Source organism: Eulemur rufifrons, unplaced genomic scaffold, assembly GCF_041146395.1.
Source record: "Eulemur rufifrons isolate Redbay unplaced genomic scaffold, OSU_ERuf_1 scaffold_282, whole genome shotgun sequence".
Classification (NCBI taxonomy): Eukaryota; Metazoa; Chordata; class Mammalia; order Primates; family Lemuridae; genus Eulemur; species Eulemur rufifrons.
In genome coordinates this window covers 10,001-30,000 of record NW_027183064.1, presented here as the reverse complement: position 1 = coordinate 30,000, position 20,000 = coordinate 10,001, and the positions used below count along the sequence as shown (strand labels likewise).

General features: G+C 55.0%; 1 pseudogene; it reads right to left on the bottom strand.

Moving 5' to 3' along the window:
- Positions 1–323: 323 nt before the first annotated feature.
- LOC138380123 (small nucleolar RNA U13) lies at positions 324–415 on the bottom strand (annotated as a pseudogene).
- Positions 416–20,000: the final 19,585 nt, after the last annotated feature.

The window sequence follows — 20,000 nt, the reverse complement described above, 5'->3', positions numbered from 1 at the left end:
ACCAGATGTCTGGTCCTTGGGTGGTTGACCAGATGTCTGGTCTGTGGTTGTCGTCCTGACAGGGAGGCTTCGGGACGGATTTGGTCTCTCTGGCCTCGCTGCCCCTAGGGGTCACCCTGCGATCGGTATTCTTCTCGCGCGGGGCGAGGGGGCGCTCCGGAGCATTCCTCTCCTCTCGGAGTTTCTGTCTGCAGTCTCTCGACTTGCTCTCACTCCCCTACCCTGCTGTGTGACTTTCTTTTTGGTCCTTTCATTTTATCTATTCTCTCTTTGCCTTTTCCTGCCCGCCTTTCCGCTCCCCCCCCCCCGGATTCATGGTTTCACGTCACGCGGGTGACGTGCCGACACACCAGGAGGCCCTTCTCACACGTGCGCGTGAACACGCAATCAACACGTTTATGAACTAGAAAGGGATCTGGTGTGACTTTGCTATTATTTCCCCTCCCCTCCTCCCCGCGCTGAGAATGAGTTTCCCCGGGCTCGTGTGCCCGCCTGGGAATCGGCTGCAGACGCCATGGCCCCGGGTCGACCACATGTTGCCCTGGGGTCCACCAGATGTCTCTGGCGAATTGGGGCCCTAGGGTGCTTGTGACGGTGTGGTCACTAGGTGTCGCTCTGGGCTCAGTATTCTTCCTTCTCGCTGTGACTTTGGTCTCTTTTTTTCGAAATTTCTTTCTTTCTTCCTCTTTTGCCCTGTTTCCATTTTCCCTTCTTAATCTCTTTCTCTCTTTTTGTTGCTTTTTTTCCACGGCAGATGGGTGATGTGTGTGTGGAGGAAACGCGGCGTCAGGGAGAAGACACATCTCACACGTGCTCGGGAACACCCGATCGTCACGCTTCTGAGTACCGACCGATGGATCTGGTCCCGAATTTTTTAATAGTTTTCTCCTCTCTCTCTCTCTCTCTCTCTCTCCCCCCCCCTTCCTTCTCTTTCCTTTCTCTCCCTTCCTTTCTTTCTTTCTCTCGCTCTCTCGCTCTCGCTCTTCTTTTCTTTCTGACAGAGTCTCTCGTTCTGTTGCCCTGGCTAGAGTGCCATGGCGTCAGCCTAGCTCACAGCAATCTCAAACTCCTGGGCTCAAGCGATCAGACTGCCTCAGCCTCCCGAGTAGCTGGGATTACAGGCATGTGCCAGCATGCCCAGCTAATTGGATATACGTGTGTGTGTGTGTGTGTGTGTGTGTGTATATATATTTTTATATATATATATATATATATATATATATATTTTTTTTTTTTTTTTGAAACAAAGTCTCACTCTGTTGCCCAGACTAGAGTGCCGTGGCGTCAGCCTAGCTCACAGCAACCTCAAACTCCTGGGCTCAAGCGATCCTACTGCCCCAGCCTCCCGAGTACCTGGGACTACAGGCATGCGCCACCGTGCCCGGCTAATATTTTTCTGTATATATTTTTAGATACTGTTTCTGTATATATTTTTAGATATATAGTTTCTTTCTATTTTTAGTAGAGATGGGGGTCTCGCTCTTGCTCAGGCTGGTCTCGAACTCCCGACCTTGAGCGATCCACCCGCCTCTACCTCCCAGAGTGCTAGGATTACAGGCGTGAGCCACCCCGCCTGGCGTGTACGTTCTGTATTCACAGCCAGACGGAAGGCAGGGAGAATGTTACCCTTTCAAAGCCCGCCCTGCTCGCCTCTCAGCCCACCGATGGCACTCTGAATCCCGTGGCATTCCTTCACTCAGCTGAATTCTTCAGCACCCGACCCCCCCCCACCCCACCCCCGTGCCACGGGAGTTCGTTCTCATGGCAGAGCCATCGAGGCTGTTGCCACACGTGTTGTAGGTGCCTAGGCAGACTGTGCCCTGGCCCCGAGGAGGTACGGAACCGCCTATCGCCTCGGGAGGGAGGGACAAGATGTGTCCGTGTCCAAGGCGACGTCCTGTCGATCACGAGGAGGCCTGCAAAGGCTCGTATCTGCCAGGCATTGAGCCACATCACATGAAACACCGGTGTGTTCCTTCACTTAGGTGGTGTCGCGTGTTGATACTCACAGAGGATGATAAACCCACTCGCATGCCGGCTGAGCCCCCTGTGTCTCCTCCTCTATCCACTGAGGGAAAAAACCGCAACAAAAGGTAGAAAACCACAGGGGGGGGGAAGAGAGCCCGTCGCTCTCCCTATGTGACCGTCCGGAGTGCTCGTTCAGATGGGAGGAGGTGTGTTTGTGTGTGTGTGTGTGTGTGTGTGTGTGTTTCATTGATTTTGGTGCCATCTTTTCTCTGCAGCTGCGTCAGAGGACAGCGATTTTTCCGATTTTCACTCCGCTGAGTGAATTGCCTTTTGAAGAGAATGTCCACAGGAAGCCTACGGTCCTCCCGCGGGGGTGGCCCTCCTCTAGAAATGAATCTCGTTTCTTGAACGGAGGGGACTTGTTGACGCCATCATGCTTTCGGGACGACTTCTCAGACGCTAGCTTTGGACCGCAACATAGGTGCCCCCGACATTGCCTCAAGGGTTCCGTGGTGCCTCCTGTCAAGAGACCCCACCGACCGTCCCCAGCCTGCCCGCTCAAGGGAGCCGGGCCCCTTCTGATCTGTCCGCCCGCCGGTGAAGCTCCCTCCCGAGGGTCGGAAAGCCCACCTGTTTCCCAGTTCGGTTGAATGATGGGGCACCCGGGCAGGGCACTGGCACCGAGTGACTCCATTCTGAGTCTGTCTGCTCTGGGGGGCGGGGGCGGGGGCGGGGGCGGGTGGGGGGGCAGTTCCGTCTCGACCCGGTGGCCTCCTACCGACTGACTCGATGGGACGGACCATTCTCACTCAGGATCGTGTACCTTCTTGGCCTAGGCACATCCCGGCACTGAAAGCCACTTTTCGGGGACACTCTCCCACGTACAGATAGATGGCCTGCACGAGTGCTCTTCCTTTCTCGAAACACTGGAAATCTGTCCTCAATTTTACCTGACCTACCTGACGGTGTGTGATAAAGGAGCATAGAACCCTCAGCCACCCTCCACCTTCCCGCTGTCCCGAGAGACAGTGCCGAGCGTGAAATTCTATCCCTGACTCTCTGTGTCCACCGGAACGTGGCCTGACTGCAGTGACGTCAGCTACGTCAAGTCGTTCTCTGGGTAGGGAAAGAACTTAACCAGATAGGCCCTATCGGTCGCTTCTCTGTTCTGATAGTTTTGTGGCAGCCATTTCTTTCCCCCTCTCTTTTCTTTTTCTGTCTCTCTCCCCCACCCCCACCCCCAAATTCTTTCTACGAAGACGTTTAGGATGTCAGATTCTGGCCACATGCCCCCCCCTAGGCATAGGGGGGCCAGCATAGACAAAGGTCTTCGGTACCAAGTGTTCATTCCACGGTGACAGATATTGCCACTCTTGTATTGACCAGGGCGAGATGGTGAGTGGGTCAACTCTGAAACTCCCTGTACTCTACTTCTCTCTTGGGTAGGTCCCTGCCCCAACCCTCCGGCTTCTAGCACACACCCAGGGGCACTCTCTCCTCTCTGGATAAAGTTCCAGATGATCCGATCCGCTCCGAGGAGGAAGGGGAGCTGGCCGGGCCACCCACTGTGCGCCCCACCCCCGTCAGTCATAGGGTCCGTTCTTTTCAGGATGACACCGGCAGCGGTTGCTGGGTGTCACCTAGCGGCCACTTTGATCAGACCTCGGGATCCGGAAAGTCAGGTGACGTTGGGAGTTTAAGAGCTGACTCCCGGGAGGTGTGGAGGGCGGGGAGGAGAGCACGGTCCGGACGGTCCCACCCTCTTCTTCCCGGGCCCGCAGCTCTGGGCCCGCCCGGGGCAGCCCTAGCCTCTAGCGGGTCTCCGCCCACCCGCCCTGTTGTCTGCGGGAGGCGCCCCTCCTCCCGCTCTCTGCCTCCTCCCGGGACCGTAGGCCTCTGCCCGTCGTCTTTTTTATTTTTATTTTTTCCCTTTTGTTTGTTTCTCTTTTATCTTGTGTTTTAGGCTTATCGAATATCATATCGTATAAAAACTTAAATCACAGAATGAATTATATTAAGTAACAAGATGTGGCTTTTTATCCTACGCCGAGAACGATGAATTTTTCTCTTCGTGTCCATTTTCCTGTCCTGGAAGAAATACAAAGTTGCTCGTGATACTTCCCCATCATCTTCCAGTTTCCCCGACTGTCAACACGATGTATTCGATCGTATATCTTTGTGTGTGCACGTGGGCGCCTGTACCTATTTCTTTTCGGCATCAGTCTCAGGTCTTTTGGCACCTAGGGGGGAAAAAGGAGAAACCAATAAAGGACAGAAAGACGTTCTGTCGTTTTACGCTCCCCACCACCACCACCACCACCACCACCACTTTTGGGAGCTTGTAGTCTGGCCTATGTCCCCAAGGCAGGTTAAATCTTTTCTTAAAACTCCCAAGTGGTCCCCTGCCCCGCCCCCCCCCCCAGGTGGGCGGCCGGCAGAGTTCACAGGCTTTGTTTTTGGCAGAGCCTGGACGATTGAAATAATTAACCACAATCAACGCTAAAGCTGAGAACCCCTCCCCCCCTCATTAAAAGCTCTGTATTTCTGCCTAGCCCTATGTTCCGGGAAATTCGGAGGCTTGAGATGGGAAGGTCTACCCTATTTTCTCCTTTACCGGCAAAATAGACTCTCTCTTTCCTTCCTCCTCAAACAGCTTGTCCTCGTTATTCGGCCTCGTGGGCAAGTGGCCGAGCTTTCGGTAACACCAAGTCTTCTAAGTTGTGTTGTGTTATCGGTCTTGTTTTCTTTCTTTTCTTTTCTTTTCTTTTCTTTTTTTTTTTTGAGACAGGATTTCTTTCACTCTGTCCTCTCCCAGGCCGCCTTGGCCTGATTGTAGCTCACAGCAAGCTCCAAATCCAGGGCTTAAGTGATCCTCTCTGCCTCAGCCTTCTGAGTAGCTGGGACTATAGGCAAATGCTGCCACACCCGCCATAATTTTTCTTTTTTTTTTTTTTGTTGGTAGAGATGAGGTCTCATCGTGTTACCCAGGCTGGTCTCCAGCTGCTGGGCTCAAGTCACGCTCCCGTCTCTGCCTCCCAAGTTGCCGGGATCACGGGCATGAGCCACCATGGCCAGCCAGGTTATTTAAAGGTGATCGCTTTGCTATCCTGATACAAAACCCCAAATGTGCGAGTTTAAGGCACCAGACGGAGGGAGTCCCCACACTACATCGTCACGAACATTGAGGGTGGCTCACGAAACAGCTGGGATGTGGCCACACAGTAGTGATCGAGGAGATATATTCTAGTGGGATAGCAGAAATATAGAATGTCCTGAAGACACTAAATGTCGGAATGCCACAGCAGTCAATGGCTGACAAACTTCCATTCCATCGTGTCATGGTAGGCGGCTTACTTTTCTCCTGCTCCCTCGGTATGATTAAGGCCTGACGTAGAAAATGTCTACGTCTCATCCAAATCCATCGAGACGATGGAAGGGGGAACTGGGAGAGGAATAAAGAAAAACAAGAGGGGGAGAAGGAGGAAACTGCCTCCCCTGCCCCCATGCTACCCAATTAATAAATGAAGAATGGGCCGGGCGTGGTGGCTCACGCCTGTAATCCTAGCACTCTGGGAGGCCGAGGCGGGTGGATTGCTCAAGGTCAGGAGTTCGAGACCAGCCTGAGCGAGACCCCGTCTCTACTAAAAATAGAAAGACATTATATGGACACCTAAAAATCTATATAGAAAAATTAGCCGGGCATAGTGGCGCATGCCTGTAGTCCCAGCTACTCGGGAGGCTGAGGCAGTAGGATCGCTTAAGCCCAGGAGTTTGAGGTTGCTGTGAGCTACGCCACGGCACTCACTCTAGCCTGGGCAACAAAGTGAGACTCTGTCTCAACAAAAAAAAAAAAAAAAATAAATGAAGAATGGCCTCTTCCCTCCTCTTCCCAACCCCTAACTATGCCTGGAGGTGTATCGTAGGCCTACAGTCCTAAGAAATGTACAACTACTGATAGTAATGGGAAGAAATGCAGTCTAATAGGTTTCTGTGCAGTGGGACACCTGGCCAGGGCACTTACGGTGAATGGAGCTTGCAGGGCGGGCGGGAGGTTGCTCTGGGTGAGTCTGTGAGTTGGCGGTGAGTGGTGAGTGAATGTGAAGGCCTAGGACATTACTTACTGTAGGTTTTCATAAACCCTGGACACTTAGGCCACACGACATTTACCTTTAGAAATTTCTTTCTTCAATAATACATTAACCTTAGCTTACTGTAAGTGTTTTCACTTCATAAACTTTTCCATGGTGGTTTGGCTTTTTTTTTTTTGTTTGTTTGTTTGTTTGTTTTTCTTTCTTTCTTTTAAACTTTTGGACTCTTTTGCAACACCACGACTTAAAACACAAATGCGTTGCACTGTTGTACACAGATATTTTCTTTCTCTGTGTCCTTATGTGTTCCGTAAGCTTTTTCCTACTTTTAAAGTTTTTATCGTTCTATGCACTTTTCAAAATAATAAAAACTAAAACGGGGGGGGGGGGTGGGAGAGGGAAGGAGAGAAATACACACACATGAATATGTTTCCCAAGTGAACTGAGGAAGGGGGCCGAGTCAAGGTTCTCAGGGAGCCACCAGTGATGAAACGGTCAGGCTCAGAATCAGCATTGCAGAGTGGCTGCAGAGCCGGGGGGCCTGGACTGGCTACCTGGACGACACTCCGTGTTTGGTAACTTGGCGAGTCATACATCCTCTTGAGCCTCAGCCTCTTCATCTGCAAATGCAGAAATCATGGTGCCTACCCCACAGGGATATTGTGCAGAGTGAAAAAGCAAATGCAGGCAAAGCCCACAGAAGCACGCGTGGTAAACAGTAAGCCTTTAATCGTGGTCACAGTCGTTGTTATAGGATCATCTTCCTATGTCCTTGTCTTTTAAAGATTAGCAGAACCTCCCAGAAGATGAGAATGGGCTCCCCCTGAGCAAGTCTCGGCTGTAAAGTCACAGGCATGTTGAGCATGTGGCACAGAAGGCAGAATAAAAACCTGATCCCGGAACATTATGTTCCTGCAGGACATGAAATCATTGAAGGTATGGGAAATCCTACCTCATATCCGTTTTACTAGAACACCTATGATTGCGTACGCACATGGACGCACGCGCACGCGCACCCCAAACTTTTTGAGCTTCACAAAACAGCGTAACCAAGGAACACACTATGATGCTTCTTAGCGATCTATTTAGGCCCAGGTTACTCGTCACTCTGAGCCTGCCTCCTTATCTGTCCAATGAGAATAGTGTTTGTCACAATTATCGTCATCGTCATCCTACCTAACGCTTCTGGTAAAATTGAAGTGTGAGAACACCCGCTAGACAGAAAATCCATGTTATCTCTCAATTTTTCTTCCTCCTGATTTCTATCTGAATCTGTGAGCTCGCTTTGGTTCACTTCGGTTTTTCAAGAGGCTCCGGTTACCTTCTCTCCCACCTATATCGGATTGGGTCTGACGGAAGAAAGAAGGAAAAAAAAAAAAAAAACATAGTAAAGAAAGCAGAACAACATTTGTTTCTGAAGCAACCGATCAAACATTGCTGATGAGCCGGTCTTTTCTATTTCAGTAAACCAAGGAGGCCTATTGTCACGAGGATGTGAGGGGCCCGGGTAAGATTGGATGATTACCCCTAAAGGAGACAAAGCAGACAGACTATGGCACATGTGATCTTAGCCAAGAGAATAAACAGTGACCTCTCTGCCGAGTTGGGCCTTAGCATACCAAAGGGAAATAAAGGTGTAATAGGATGCTCAATTTTTACTCTGGAAACAGAGGTTGGTTGGGCACTGAACTGAGAACACTGAATTTTTTACCCTCCTTGATATTCACATAGGCTTAGAGGAGGCAAAAAAAAAAAAAAAAAAAAAAGAATACTGAGCCTATAAGTCATCCCTAAAACTCGGATTTTATGTTCCCTTGCCTTTTCATAACTGAGCAACACACAACATTAAAGAATGGACACAGGCCGGATGCGTTGGCTCAGGCCTGTAAACTTAGCACTCTGGGAGGCCGAGGCGGGAGGATCGCTCAAAGTCAGGAGTTCGAGACCAGCCCGAGCGAGAGTGAGACCCCCCGCCCCCGTCTCTACTAAAAATATAGAAAGAAATTGTCCAGACAACTAAAAATATATAGAAAAAAATTAGCCGGGCATGGTGGCACATGCCTGTGGTCCCAGCTCCTGGGGAGCCTGAGGCAGGAGGATCGACTGAGCCCAGGAGTTTGAGGTTGCTGTGAGCTAGGCTGACGCCACGGCACTCACTCTAGCCCGGGCAACAGAGTGAGACTCAGTCTCGGGGGGGGGGGGGCCCAAAAACAAACAAACAAACAAAAAAACTGGAAGGGACACAGACTTCCACAGGTTTGTGTGTGGCCCCTTTTACTTATTAACGCTACAGGACCTTAATTATTTGTGCTCTGAATCTGATATTCAAATTATCCTTGTGGCCAACGCGTTTGAACAGTAGATGGTAGGGGAAGAAGAGTTCACCTCCTGAATAGATGACAAGTAACGGGAGTACTGGTGAAATTACAAGTGGCTTACGTTTACACACTGAAAATCCCAGTTAGCCGCTACCATGAGTTCAAAGAAGAGATCTAAATTTCTGACCCTATGACCCTAAAAGATATTTCCTCCCATGGTGTCACAGATAAAAATAAAACTGCATCCTAGCACTTTGGGAAGCCTAGGGGGAAAGGATCGCTTGAGGCCAAGAGTTTGAAGTTGCAGTGATCTATGATGATGCTACTGCACTTTAGTCTGGGAAACAGAGTGAGGGCCCGTCAAAAGAAAAAAAAGAAAAAGACAAAAAGAAAGAGAGAGAGAGAGAGAGAGAGAGAGAGAGACAGAGACAGGAAGACACAAGGAAAGAAAGAAAGAGAGAAAGAAGAGAGGAGAAGAGAAGAGAAGCGTCAATCTATCCATTGCATTTTCTACCCTTTAGGTGACTGGGCTTCAGCAGGGTGATGTGATCTGACAAAGTTCATGTTGCTAAGAAATAAAGCACTGGAGTTCAAACTCTGAGTTTTCAAAATCCAGCATATCCCCCTACCCACCATACCGTGCCACCTCTGAGAGTGGATATCTCACAGAGGAGAGCTGTGGAGGCCATTCTTGGACAGACAGAGTCAAGTAGTGGAGACCATGGAGTCTCTGCTCTGCAGCCAGTCTAGAGACATATGGAGCCATTAACACTGCTTGTGAGGAAAATACCATGTCATAGGGAAACAGAAATATTTTCCGCCTTAGGCAGATACAATTTAGGAAAAGACCCGAAACCCCTCTTCTTCTAACAGTGCTTTCTGGTCAGATGCTGACCCCTTCGATTCACAGATTCAGATACATCATTCAATGCAAGCATTGTCAACAAGTCACTCTTTGCAGCTTTCTGAAATTTCTCGCATATAGCATACTTGTAAAGATGATCACTTATGTGAAGACACCACCCCTCCAGAAAAACAAAAACAAAACCAAAACAGAAGCCCACTTTTCTCTGCTGTGAAAATCAAGATCAGCTTTTATGAGATCCACTAAATTCACACAAGAAGTAAAATATAATCATACTGATATATGCAATTTTTCTCTTAGAACAGAATGCATGGTGCTCCTTATCGTCTCAGATACTGTCAACAGAAAGCACGCGGTGGATGAACAATCTCCGTGAGCTTTTCTACAGAGATGGGGTGGGGGTGTGTGTGTGTGTGTGTGTGTGTGATAAATAATGAGGGTTGAGGAGCAGATAAATGACTGGGGGAAAACAACAACAGCAACAACAACAAAAACCACTTCCTGGTTCCTCGATGCAAGCATTCATTTAAAGGGGATACTCGTATGTATACCTAGGTGGAAAGTGGAAGCAGCTTTAAAAAAAAAAAAAGAAAAATTGCTGCGAGCCCTGGTTATGATACGGCAATAAGCGCTAGCTCTTGGAAGGTGTAAAACATATTCACGGTGGCTTACGCCAATCTGGGATGTACAAAGACGAGCTTGAGCACCACCACCAACCAAAAATATGAATGAATACCTGGCTAGCGATCAGGATCAGACATAATAGAAAAGAAAAAGCTCCCAAGGCTAAAATAATGTGAACACGATTGACTCGTCCATGGAAAAGAACCCCAAATCACTGCAAAATAATTTAAAGAGTTTTATTCTGAGCCCAACGGCCGTGATCATGGCCCAGAGAGCTACGCCCAAGAAGCCTTGAGCAAGCGGACCCATTGTGGTGGGGTGGGTTACAGTTTGGCTTCATACATTTTAGGGAGACAGGAATTACATGTAAAATCACAAATCAAAACATGGAAGGGGTACATTGGTCTGGGCTGAAAAGGCAGGACATCTGGCAGTTGGGGGGGGGCGGGGGAGGGAGGGTGCGGTGTTTACAGGTTTACAGCTGGGTTTAAAGATTCTTTGATTTGCAATTGATGACATAAATGAACCTCTGCCTAAAGGCTTTGCATCATGTTTTCAGTTAAGGTAAGGAGGTCTGCTAATCACAGACAAGCCACTGGACAGTTTACCCAAAACTCAAGTGCCCTGTAGTTCAGTAAACGGTTGGCCTGCTAGATATGCGTTAAGCTTTGTCTTGCCTGGCCTTAGGCCCGTCGGACATTCAGTATCTCATTGTTATAAAATCTGACTCCATCAGGGAGGGGTGTCTGACTTCCCCTGTCCTTGCGGGGCAGCAGCTCAGGTTTAAGGGTTTTTCTAGGGTTCCCTGGGCCAACCACGGGACGGGTCAGCTGGCGGTGGCGGGCGGGGGGCGGCTTAAGATTTTATTTTAGTTCATAGACTCCAGAAATGGTGTTTCCCTGGCAAAGACACACGAGTTCATGAAAAGCTTTCATTCAGTTGGTCTGGCTCCTCCCTGAGGTCGTCTCCCTGCCCCCCACTCCTCCCATCCCCTGGGGCCGGAGCGGGGGGGGGGGGGGGGGGGAGGGGTGAAGGCCCAAGAGGAGAGGCGCGTGGGGGAGGTGCCGCTCCCAGAACCAGAGACTCGTCTGGGCCCCACGTAACCCAGCCACCGCGACCGCTTCGCCCGAGGAGGTGCCCAGCAAGTCGTGCTTCTGCCCCTCGGGATTGCCTGCGGGCTGGGGGCGGGGTACGAGCTCCCGGCCCAAGAGGCAAACCCCTAGCCTGGCCGCACAGATGGCCGGGCCCCCGGCGGAGCCCTTCCGCCGTTTTCCACCCCTCCTCCACTCACTGCGCTGACTGCGCATGCGCGCTCGCACGTAGCCGCCTCGGGCTTCTCTCGGGCGGAGCCGCTTTCAGCCGCGACCCCGCCCCGCGAGCTGACTGCGCATGCGCGCTTGCACGTAGCCGCCTCGGGCTTCTCTCGGGCGGAGCCGCTTTCAGCCCCGACCCCGCCCCGCGAGCTGCCGCTTCCAGGCGGCACAGCGCATGGGGGAGGGGACGGAGCTCTAAAGAAATCAGTCCCCTCCGTCTCCTGCCTCAGGAAAAGCCCCAAACCCTTGGAGAACTGCCACCCACCGCCACTGCCGTGTGTGTGTGTGTGGGGGGGGGGGGCGGGGGGGCTGGGTCTTTACTTTGTGTCCTCCTTGTGGCCCAGTCCAAGGCGGCTGGGCTGCCAAACAGATCGTCTCGAGAGGGAGGCAGGAAGGGCCCAGGTCTGGACAGGGGTGGATTGGACCCCTCCACCCTGGGGTGTGGACTTGTGACCGAAAGCTCAGCTGCTTGTCCACGAGGCCGAATAACGAGGACAAGCGGTATGAGGAGTAAGAAAACAGAGAGTCTACTTTGCTGACAAAGGAGGAAATAAATAGGGTAGAGCTTCTCAGTCTCAAACCCCCAAATTTCGTGAACATAGGCCTAGGCAGAAATACAGAGGTTTTTAAAGGAGGGAGGGTTGGTTCTCAGCTTCAGGCAATTACTGCAGTTAGCTGTTCTAAAGGTCCCGTCTCTGCTGAGAAGAAATCCCTTGAACTCTGTGGGCCGCCCACCCTGGGGGCCACCTGGAGTTATAACCAAAGAGTTAACGTGCCTCAGGGATGCAGGCCGGGCTGCAAGTTCCCAAAAGCCTGGGGGAAGTTTTAAAAAGACAGAAAATCTTTCTGCCCTCTTCCCCTCCCACCCCCCCACAAAGCCATTTTCTCTGGTGCAGACTCGGCACCCTCCCTGCCCCCCCCCTCCCCGTGCAGGCCTGTTTGTCCTCAATCATCTGTGAGGTTCACGAGGAGGAGATGCTCTCTCGCTCTCCCCACCCTCTTTCTTCCCTTAGGAAATCCTCAGCGCTGTTCCACACACTCAAGGTGGCGGGCCTGCTCCGGCCACCAGCCACCTCTTGTGCCACCTCCCGCCCCCCCCCCCCGCCCCCAACGGAGTAGGTGTACAGACAGGAGCACACTTTACCGGAGGGCGCCTGGGGATGAAGAGTTGTGGTGGCCAAATGGGGGATGCGGGGCGGGGAGGAGAGTGGCTGGCATTTGGCAAAGAGTGACACGGAGTGGCCATCCAGGCTTGTCTGAAAAGTGGGACTACGAGCCTGAGAGCGCCGACGGAGTCGATGGACATGGTCACTGCTGTGGGATGTCTCTTTTACCACGATGTAACACCAAAGCAAACCCCTGACCCGCTGGGTCGGAGAAGGCCTTGTGGGCAATTTAGAAAAGCCATGGCATGGCCATTTGGAATACTTCCTGCCTCTCCGGGAATCAAAAATTAGAAAGGACCATGGGTTCTGTATTAACGTACCAAAGGCAGGCAGAATTTTAGCCTTTTAAAGCCTGCCCTGGCCCTATCTCAGCAAGGCAGTGGCACCCCAAGTTCCGTGACATTTCTGCACTCGGCGGCTGACTTCTTCAGCCATCTGTTGCGATGCCCCTGCCAGGTGGCCACTCACTCGCCCCTTCAGTTCAACCCTTGTACCAGAAAGTGTTGCCTTCTTCCTAACCCCTATGGGGGGACCGGGGGGTGACGTGTGTGGGGGGGGGTAGTGGAAATGGGCAGACCCCACAGGTGCAGCCTCTTCCAGGTCATAATGGGCCTGAGGCAGCGTGGGATTCCCCCGGAAGGGAGGCAGGGTGGCACTACGGCACCGAAGCCTGACGCCGGCGGCCACGTGGATGGTGGGGGACACGTTAGACCGCTGAGATGCAGCCACTGAGAGCCACCCCGCAGCAAGAGGTCTCTCTGGCAGAGCAGGCACTGAGTCCGCAAGTCAAGACAGCTGGGAGGCCTGGGAGACAGAGGCCCTGGATCTCAGGTCCCGGGGTGGGGGCGGGGGGCAGTGCCAGTGCCTGGAGAGAGAGAGAGCCCAGGCTCCAGAGGCCATGATGGGGCCTGGTGGGCAGGGCCGAGGAGGTCAAGGCCGGGTGTGGTGGGGTCCGGGATGAGGGGCTTGGGGTGACGGGCAGGGAGAACGACCCGTTCACTCAGACGTGCCCTCAGAGGAAGGCAGAGGTGCGTTTTGCCTTCCTCCGGCTAGTGGAACGCTCGGCATTTCTTTCCTTCAGAGCTGGGTTGAACCGGTGTGGCATCTGTTATAGTACGGAGTGCGAGACAGGACAACCTAGAGACCGAATTGAGCCAAGTCATGAGTCCACATTAGCTGGCCAGCGACCACCCCCTGCCCTGTTAGGGTACAGGTACAGAGAATGGCCCCGAGCCGAAAAAAGCAGGAAGGTTTCAGACTATCCTAAGCTAGAGCTCCGTGACTTTAGGCACGGCGGTTGAAACAACACTATACCACCTACTCCGCAGCTGTGTGGTCCGGGACCAGCCTCGGGCCCCCGTTTCGTTTCGGTTACAGTCTTTAAGCGAGCAGGTTTACAGAAACAGATAGCTCCAATTAAGGAACATTCTTTCAGGCGTTAAGCAAGCACAATCAATTTTACGACAGGCAGCTGGAAAGTTTAAACACTTAGTTACAAGTTAATTGCTTTGTTTTATCTCCGCAAGGTACGTATTTCCAATTACAGACATAGGTCAAGCGGACATCGGTCACCTAGCGAGCAAGCATAAGTTTTCAAGTGGGCCTTTACAGCGTCCAGACAGGCCTCGGTCCAGTTATTGTGCATTCTTTTTGACCACTTGGAAAGCTACTAGCACCGTTCCGGGCCTCACCTCACTCACGCGGAACTACAGAGTGATGACCTGGGGTGGGTGGGTGGGTGTGTGTGTGTGTGTGTGTGCTCCCTCCTGTGGTGGGAAGGGTGATCTGCTCGCCCACCCGGCGTGGTGTCCCCCACCCCTGCCCCATCTTGGCGTTTACAGAAAACAAACACGAACACAAGAGAGGGAGCCGGAGGAGGAGGAGGAACATATGCTGCTATCCAGGTTATCCTGGGAGGCTTCCTAGCCATTTCTGAGGAAACAGTGTCTCCTGGCTGTCTCCCGTAGTTTTATTTATTGACTTATTTATCTATTTTTCCTTTTGGCTTGAACCCATTCTTTTCGTTTCGGCATCTCATCTGACATCCTCTTCTGAGAGGAACCTGGAAACGTTTCCCCGTGTTGCATCTTTTCAGGCTCTGTACGACTGACGAGCATCGTCCCTCTTCAGTCACTGGGCTCTTTGCTAGCCAGGCCTTAATTCTCCACGTTGTAAACCCCAGATCGGATCTCCGCCCGGAGTCCTGTAGAGACCCACCGAATCGATGTTTGGACTGGGATGTCTCGTAGACCTTACCTATTAAAAACCGATCCAGGCCAGGCTTGGTGACTCACGCCTGTAATCCTAGGCCAAGGCGGGGAGGAGGACCGACCGCTTGAGGTCAGGAGTTCGAGACCTGCCTCGGCAAAAGCAAGACCCCCGTCTCTACCAAAAATAGAAAAAAATTAGCCGGGCATGGTGGCACACGCCTGTAGCCCCAGCGATTTGGGAGGCTGAGGAAGGAGGATCGCTGGAGCCCAGGAGTTTGAGGCTTCCAGTGAGTGAACTATGCCCTGCTCCCCCGCCACCCCTCCCCATCATCTCTAACGAAATGACAGTAAAATAAAATAAAATAAAATAAAGCTCAGAAAAAAAAAAAAAAAGTACTATGTAGTGAGACCGATCCTAAGAACACGGGGGCGGGGAAGGAAGTCACTACCACGGTATAAAATTGTATAAACGTTACCCGATTCTGTGTGCGTGCGTTTTCTGAGAAATGACCCCCTTTTGCTATGGGGCCGGGACTGGAGTCCCAGTTTGGGACCATAGGATTCCCCGCACTCGACTCCAGACTGATTCGACCTAGGGTTAGCTCTGTGTAAACACTCTTTAGACGTGGGTGTTTTATGGATTTCTGTCCTTCGGGAGAAACGACTGGCCCGGGTACAGGAGTGAGTGAATGTACCGACCGTCTTCTCCCATCTCTCTCTCTCTCTCTCTCTCTCTCCCTCCCACACACAGGCACACGCGCGCGCACACACACACACACACACACACACACGCCGTTTCCGGGAGCGCCCACTTCATGCGCTTCGGTCCACCGTGACAGATAGTCCAACTGTGAGATCATCGTGAGTGGCTGCGCCTAGGCCCCGCTCTGAACCTCTCCGTACTGTTCGTGTGTCTTCAGCAGGTCCTGCCTCCACCCGTGGCATCTAGCACGGGCCGATGGGTCCCTGTCCTCTCTCCCTGCCGTGGACGCCCCCCTCCGGCCCCCCGCCCCCGGGGGCTCTCTGGTCGACTAGTGGTGGGGAGTGTGCCCGAGGGCTGAGAGACGTGGTCCGAGAGGGGCCGGGAGGAGGCCTGCGACCCAGTGTGTACCCACTCCCGCCCCCACGCTCCCTCCCCCACGAGGGAGCCCGTCCTTTCCAGGCTGACACTTGGATCGGTGGATGACGGGGGTCACCTGGCGGCGGGCGAGCGTTATGGGAAAATCCGGTAGGCGTGTTGCGACGTCCTGCCACAGAGATGGCTCTGGCGACAGCCTCGGGCCGCCCCACCCTGGCCCCCCGGCCAGGCCCCGTGAATGTGTTCTCTCTGTCCCTGACTTCTTTCTTTGTTTCACCAGCCGGCGTGCTCTGAGAATGTGAAGTGTATCATAGTTCCACCCTGGGTTTCATGATCCTAAGATAGGAAGGGGTTTTATGATTCCACGACAGAAAGGTTTTCTCATCCTATCATCTCTCCCCCCCCCCCTTTCTTTCTTTCTCTTCCTCCTTCTGCCTTTTCTTTACTTCTTTGTTCTTTCCTTCTTTCAGTCTTCCTGTCTTCCTTCCTGCCTGCCTGCCTTCCTTCCTTCCGTATTTCTTTCCTCTCTTCCTTTCTCCTGTTATCCTGTGTTTCTATCTCTGTTTTTTCCATCTTTCTTCCCCCTTTCTACTTTCCTACCTTCTTTCTTTCTCATTCTCTCCTTTCTCTCTCCTTCCTTCTTCCTTTCTGTCTCTTTCTATACTGTCTCTCTCCTTCCTTCTCTCTATCTTTTTCTCTTTCCATCTTTCCGTGCTCTTTCTTTTTCTCTCTTAATTTCCTTTCTTTTTCTTTTCTTTCTTTCCCTCCTTCTGTCTCTGTCTGTCTTTCTTTCTTTCTTCTTTCTTTCTGCTTCCATCCTTCCTTCCTTTTTCTCATTCTCTTTCTTTCTGCCTGTCTTTTCTTTCCTTATTTCTTCTTTCCTTCTGTCTTTCTGTGTTTCCTATCTCCTTCCTCCCTTCCTTTTTCTTTCTTCCCCGTGCCCTCTTCCTGTCTTTTCTTATTTACTGTTTTCTTCTTTCTGACTTTCTCTCTCTGTTTCTCCGTCTCTTTTCTTTCTGTTCTTTTCCTTTCTCTCCCTTTCTCTCTTTCTGTTTCTGCCTGTCTGTCTCTCGGCTATGTTGTGGTCTGTGCAGAGACGGGTTTGGTGGACGATGTCGGTGGTCGGGCCGACCCATCCTTTCTTTGATCCCAGTGCTAGCCAGGCCGGGGCCTGCTTAGCTTCCAAGATCAGACGAGATTGGGCGCGTTCAGGGTGGCGTGGCCCTAGACTGACCCGTCATTTTTCGATGGCTTCCGTGGGGAGTAGGGGGACTGTGTTTGATGCCCCCGGGGGACCTTCTGGACTCTGAAATGATGGGCTCCAGAGGGTTGCCCCGTGTTTTGCAGCAGACCTCTGGTGGCTGGCGCCGGTTGTGGTCGGGCTCCACCTGGCGGCCGCTTTTCTACAAGTCTCTTGTCCTCTGAATCTTCGGTGCAGCAGGCAAAGCAGGGGACAGTCCCCGATGCGAGCGAGGCTGAGTTCCGGGAAGCAAGCAGCCTTCGCGGGGCCATCTGGTTCGTGCCGGGACGCCGGCTGGGACATCTGGGAGGCAGAGCTTGGGCCTGCAGGGCTGTGTGGCGGGAGGACGTTGTCGCCGCGCTTCCAGGCTCAGCCAGCCAGGCGGCTTGCGGGGCTGCCCGGGCAGGTCGACCAGCACGCTGTGGCCGCTTTGGAGACCCGACCCACCCCGCGGGGACAGGAAGGAGACGGCACACGCGGGCGGGAGAGGGGGGTGTCCGGCGACCGGCCGCCGTCCCGTGCATGCGTGTCCCTCTCCCTCGGCCTCGCCTTTCCCACCCATTTTCCCTGGTTCCCGCTCAGGAGGCAGGGACAGCCCTGTGAGTGGCACCCAGTCGTCCGTGGCTTCTTCCGAGTCCTACTCTGGGGGCGCGGACCGGGCCCTGGGTGGCGCGGGTGGCCGGCGAGGGCGACCCCTGTCGGCCCGCGGGCGCTCGTGGGCCGCGGCGGTCCCGTCCCGATGTTTTCTCCTCCACAAGTCCCCGTGCTGGGGCCGGGGACTGGGGCCGGGGACCGGGCCCTGGGTGGCCCTGGGTGGCGCGGGTGGCCGGCGAGGGCGACCCCTGTGGGCCCGCGGGCGCTCGTGGGCCGCGGCGGTCCCGTCCCGATGTTTTCTCCTCCACAAGTCCCCGTGCTGGGGCCGGGGACCGGGCCCTGGGTGGCCCTGGGTGGCCGGCGAGGGCGACCCCTGTCGGCCCGCGGCCGCTCGTGGGCCGTGGCGGTCCCGTCCCGATGTTTTCTCCTCCACAAGTCCCCGTGCTGGGCCCTGGGTGGCGCGCGTGGACGGTGAGGGCCTCCCTGGCCCTCTACGCCACGGGGGCCGACCAGATGTCCCTGAGTGCCCCTTGTCTGCTGGCGCTGGGGACCTGCTGGGGACAGGTGGCCGTGTCGAGTGTCGTGGGGGCAGGCGTGTTCAAGTGGCTCGGTCCCCGTCTTCCTGCGCGGTGTTTTTGATCACCTCATATCGTCATCTTCCGCCTGCAGGTTAGTACTGACACGCTGTCCTTCGGCGACTGTCGCTGGAGGGGTTGGGCCTCCGCACGCGGACAGGGTTCTGGGTTCCTGGGGATCCAGCGCCCTGCCCTGTTCCCTTTGAGCTGACCGCCTGGGCCCGCGCGCCGGCTCTAGGGCGTCGGAGTGTCCCGACGGTGGTGCCCGCCTCTCGCGTTGGTCTCTTGTCCCCTCGAGAGACGGCACCCGGGGGAGGGGGGGAGGTTTGCGGCAACCTTCCCCCTTACCCCGCTGGCTCTGTGCCGTTGCGTGTCAGGCGGTCCTCGTCTTTGGGTTGTGCTTGGGAGGCGGGGCTGGCGAGGCTGAAGCGGGCTCCTCCGATCGCTGTCCTCGCCGGTCTGACTGACCTCCCCCAACCCTCCCCGTCCTCGGGGCCTGATCGATGTGGTGACGTCGCGCTCTCCCGGGCCTTGAGCCGCGTGCCAGGCGAGGGACGGTCCATTCATGGTGAATGGTGGCCGCTCTTCTCGTTCTGCCCGCGGGCACCTCACCTCTCCTTCCCCGCCTGTGGGCGGTGCGTGGGAGGCGCGGGTGCGAGACTATCCGGCCCGACCGCGGTCGCCCCGCCCTCGGCCTCGTGGCGTTGGCGGGGGGTCGTGAGTCCTCTTGACGCAGCGGGCAGCCCTCGCTCGCCCTGTGTGGCTGTTGCCTGGCCGGGGTCCCCCCTGCCCGCGACGGACGGGTGCGGGGCCGTGCCGCCCGCCCGGTCGCGCGCCCCGTTTGGCGCGCGGCTGCTGGGTCTGTGTGGCCCTTTTGTGGTGCCCCCGGAGCGCACCGGGTTGTTCTCCAAGGTGCCCGAAACCGAGCGGTGGTTGTCGTCCTCGTTCCCGGCGTCCCCCCTCTGGTCGCCGCTGCAGCGTCTGCTGCGTTGGGTACACCCTCGAGCAGCGTGCTTGGGGTTGGGGGGGTCGAGGCGGGCAAGCCTAGAGGCATCCTCCTGCGCTGCGTGGGCGGGCGGGGGGCGTTGTCTCGGCGTCCCCACGATGTGTGCGTGGCGGACTTCGAAAGGCGAGCGCACGGCTTGTGCTCTTCCCACCCTGCCCGAGGGGGGGGTGGTTGCACGGTCGTGTGGGCGATCGTGGTGGGGCTGGGCCGGCGACGTGGTGCCGGCCGGCCCCGTGGGGGGCCTCTGCCACCGGCCTGGTCTGCCTCGGTGACCCCTCTCCCATACCGACGGGGGAGTGTTCCCCTCGAAGTGAGGGGGCTTTTGGACCAGGGGCCCCGACCGCGAACGCTCAGGAGTCGCCAACCGTGCGTGTTTTGCCCCATGCCGCAGACCCCCCCCACACCTCCCCCAGGGCGTGCCTGAACGCCTCCGCCCAGGGCCCTTACGGGGGCGACCGGGGGTCGGGGGCGATCCACCTTCGGCGAGAAAGCGTCTTCTCTAGCGATCATGGAGGCGTGTCCTCTTCTGGGGTTTGTCGGATCCCCCAGCCCGCCGCCTCTCTGCGCGTCGTCAGCCGCCGCCCCTGCGGCTGCCAGTTGTGCGTGGGCAGAGTTCCCTCCTCCCCTGCCGTGGGGGGGAGCGGTCCGCCGGCCCCCGCGGTGGGGGCCGAGTGCCACTCTTCGCCTAACGTGGTCCGCGCCTCCCCCCTGAACTCTGGGGGAGGGTCACGCCGGGCCGGGCCGGCGTTCCAGCTGTGAAGGGCGCCCGCGTGTGTGCGCTGCGTGCCCCGGCCGCGGGTCGCCCCGGTGTGCGCTGGGGGAAGGGGGTGGTGGTGCGGCCCGTCTCGCGCCCCCTCCCCATCCCCTGTGAGCGTGCGGCCCTCCACCCGGTCCCGTGCCAGGCCGCGGATGGATGGGCGCTCCCGTGCTGGCGCCTGTGGATTGCGGCTGGGGG